This window comes from Pinus tabuliformis, chromosome 8 (genome assembly GCF_031772625.1).
Source record: "Pinus tabuliformis cultivar Carrire ecotype Pingquan chromosome 8, CPIR1, whole genome shotgun sequence".
Lineage (NCBI taxonomy): Eukaryota > Viridiplantae > Streptophyta > Pinopsida > Pinales > Pinaceae > Pinus > Pinus tabuliformis.
The window spans coordinates 636185435-636189850 of record NC_142294.1 but is presented as its reverse complement, the minus strand read 5'-3'; positions in this window follow the sequence as shown (position 1 = coordinate 636189850).

Sequence of the window (4416 nt, the reverse complement as noted above, 5' to 3'; positions counted from 1 at the left end):
GATAGTTTAAGTGACCAAACCGCTCATGCCAAAGTTTGCTCACTTCATCATTATGAGCAACAAATACTGAGGGAAGATGGGATGACCCAAAGTTGTGAAACTTATACAACCTTTTGGAATCATCAGCAAGACCAGTAGCTAGAATCTGTTTAGGATCTTTTAGATCCTTGATTACAACATCATGAGGTGAAAATTCAACAATTTTACCTTCACCTGAATGAGTTATCTGATAGACAGATAGAAGGTTGCAGGATAAGTTTGGAACACATAATACATCATTGAACTGACCATTGTCTAGATGAACAGTTCCAGTCCCTACAACATTAAGAGATCTATCATCACCAACATATATATTTTTGGTGTTACAATCATTTAAAGAAGAAAACATGGCTTGGTTTTTGGCCATGTGACAAGAGGCTCCAGAATCAATGAGCCACTCATGAGAATGAGAAGAAGAAGAAGATACATTTAATGCATAACCAGACTGAGATGATTGACGATGACATGCAGAAAGTGCCGTTCCGGAAGTTGAAGTTGAAGTAGGCTCCAGATGGATGTTATGTTTCTTCATTGCGGCTTCCAAGGCTTCCATCTTCTTAAAGCATTTAGATTCTAAGTGGCCATCTCGATTACAAAAGTTACAATGTCTATCAGTCTTCTTCCATTTGTTTTTATTGGTCTTGTCATTTTGCTGAAATGATCTTTCATCTTGAGGCTGAGTTGGTTTAGGACCATTCCTTTGAGGATAAGACTTCTTAGGATTCTTTGAATTTGGTTGCTGCTGGGCGGCTAACGCTTTCGAGGAAGAGTTTCCAAGATTAAGAAGACCAAGGTGTAAGAGTTTTTCTTGTTCTCTTATTAAGGAATCACAAAAGGAGTCAAAGGAAGGGGGTTTGTAGTCTTTGCCTTGACAAATGAAAGCTTCCCTTGTAGAATGGAAAGTGGAAACAAATACAGAGTAGGCTGGTCCCAACTTAGTAAGGATGGAATAAATAAGGTTACCATCTTCTTTCTTAACTTTAACACCTTCCAAGAGATATCTAAGGGTCTTGAATTTGGACAAGAAATCTTCAATGCAAGAAAAATTATTAGGATCCAAAGTAAGCAACTCATTTTCAAGTTGATGGGCTCTAATTTCATTTTTAATCCCAAAAACTTTAGCAAGTTTTTCTAATGCTTCATGAGGAGTTTCAATTTCTGCAATGTGGAATCTAAGATCAGGAGAAACAGACATTCCTATCAAACCACGTGCTTGATCTTGTCTATTTTCCCATTTTTCGGCCTTGTCTTCATCTTTGGGTTTCTTCTCTTGGTCTGTGGCTATTCTGAAGAGACCTTTACTTCTAAGTAAATCTCCCATGTAGGCTACCCATTGGAAGTAGTTAGTGCTGTCAAGAATGACTTGGCATGGACTTTCCATTTTTTGAAAAAAACCTGAAGCTGAAGATGCTGAAAGTAAGTCGTCCAATGGATAGATCTCGAAAAAATAGGCGGTTTTAAAAAAAACGGCTCTGAAAAAAGGCTTCCGGATGAAGAAGATATGGCTTTTTAAAAAAAATTGTTGACGTTGCCGGCAAAGTGCGGGAATGAAAAAATCTGCCCCCACAAAATGGAGACTTGAACCCAAGACCTCTACTCTCTTAAAAAGTCTTTGAACCAATTGATCTATACAAAATATTTGAGAGAGAGAGAGAGAGAGAGAGAGAGAGAGAGAGGGGGGGCCTCGATTTGCGTGCTTGCCTTGGGAAGGCTCTTTTCCCCTACAAAACACAAAACACAAAACCCAACACGAATATGCAAAGAAAAACGAACCTTACGGCTCAAAGTTAGCTTTAGCCAAAAAACTAGAATTTTAAAAAAAAATCTCAAAGTTAGCTTTTAACCGAAAAACTAAATATTTTCCAAGATCACACTAAGGTGCAGGGAAAAGAGCATACGCATGAGAAAAATCCTTTCTTTCTGTTTCTGATTTGCCCAGATCGCACAGAGTCGCAGGGCAAAGAGCATACGCAGAAATGAAAGGTATAGATCCGGGAAAAAAAGGCTAAATAAACCGAAACCGAAATAAGCAGAGAGAAAATGACAGTAAACTGCAAAAAAAACACTGTATACCTCCCGATCTGAAAAATGACGCAGCTAGGGCTACCGGAAACCTTTTCGCGTGAAACGAAAGGGGTTCCTCACTGAAACAGATGCTCCGAACGCAACAGAGCAGTCCTCTCGGCCCGAAAGCAGTCAGAAACAGCAGATCTAGGAAACGACAGCCGCATGCAGTTCTACCGGCTTCAGATTTGGATCACCAACGGACGCGGCCCTCAAATAGCTCTGATACCATGTAGGAATTTACAGGGTAAGTTCCAGAGAAAGAATACCAAAAGGACACCGCTCACAACCAGATCTCAAATCAATACACCAGTATTTTTGACGTGGTTAAAACCCTCAGAGTGCAAGGAGGGAAACAGTCCACGGCCTGTCCCAACGTGGGTACTACAGGCAATTTATTAATCAAAGAATGAAAATTTACATAAGCTTCTCTCATGCACGGATTACCCGAACAATGACCCTCCATGCGCTTTAAATAGAACTCATGGACCAATCGGGTGTCAAGCCACGGATCAAGTGTCGGTAATACCGAGGTGAGAGTGAACCGTCGGATCACTACATATCGTGACCGTCGGATTGTAAGTTACAAAATGTACAACGGTAAAGAAACACACTTTACCTAACTCTAACCTAACTCTATGCTAGACCAAGTTGAACTTAACTATATCCTATGTGTCGGAATATCCTAACACGACTTGATTTTTCATTATATTCCTTTCAAAGTTACAATACATATTTATACATGTCGAAGCATCCAATAGCATGTACCGAAAACCATCGCATCCAAAACCATGGACCGAAAACCATCGCGTCCAAAACCATGGACCGAAAACCATCACGTCCAAAACCATGTGTGAAAACCATGCACAAAACCATAGGTAGGTTCGCCCAACCTAATATAGGGTCCCAAAAAAAAAATCTCGGGGTGCTGCCCTTGACCCCATAGACGAGGGCTACCTGCCCCCCTCAAACCCCCTGGACAGGGAGTGCTTCCGCCCCCCTTGTGACCCCCCCACTGCGCAATCGGCACAACAAAGGGGGGATCCGCTCCCCCGTTAACTACGTGGGCTAGAGATGGAAAGAATATAACACAACCCAATAAAAATGATTTATTTGAGGTTGAGTTTTGGAGAATACAAAAATCATAAGTTCCTTGGAGAATATCTCCTAAACTATACATAACCAAGACACATAACTTGGAACACATCTTCACCATGATTTCTCCTTGATGTGGTTGAAGTTTCATGGTATGAGGCCTCGCAAGAGACATTATAGAGCAAATTATGAACTAACCTATTTGAGACATAATTTAGGAGCACTCTAAGACCCTGACTTCCTTGGACCATATATTCAAAAATATAGTGAACCAAGATCTAGAATATGAACCAAAGCTTTCTTAGTCTGTCTTGTAAATCGTCTCTTGCTTTAACCATTTTAAACTGCATCATATGCATACATACATACATATATATATATATATATATCTATATATATATATATATACATACATACATACATACATACATACATACATACATACATATATATATATATATATATATATATATATATATATATATAGATATATATATATATATATATATATATATATATATACATACATATACATACATACATACATACATACATACATACATACATATATATATCTATATATCTATATATATATATATATATATAGGAATAGGAGAGAAACGATATAATTATAATAAAATGGGACCATGAGGGGTTTTTGGCTTAACATGGGGCTTATATATGTTTGAACAAAATCAATACAAAATAGTATTATCAACATCACACACATAACTAATGCATGGAGACATCGTAAGCACGTGGAAACCCGTAAAGGGAGAAAACCACAACTATTTTTGTTCTGATGTAAATGCAAGGACCAACTTCGTTTTACATCATATTATATAGGCACCAACATACCAGAGTCTTGAACCTCTTTTTCTTTGCAAGCACCCACCTTTTGGAATCATCAACTCCCACTATTCACAGACACCAACCTATTGATATTTCTTAGGAACTTTTAAGCCTAAGAATTGAGGAGATTTTATCACTATAATACCCCATCCCACCCCCCCATCCCCCTATTTACTCATTTTAAACCTTCTACTTTATATCCTCACATCCCATTTTGGCATAATGATGGAAGAATGTGCTCAATAGACCTTTTCTTAAAAATTTAAATGTTATATGTTTAATTATGCCATAACTCTTTCATTCAAATGGATTTCTAGGCTTAATTATTATTGTAAAGGTTGTTAACGATGGATTAGTAGGTCTTGC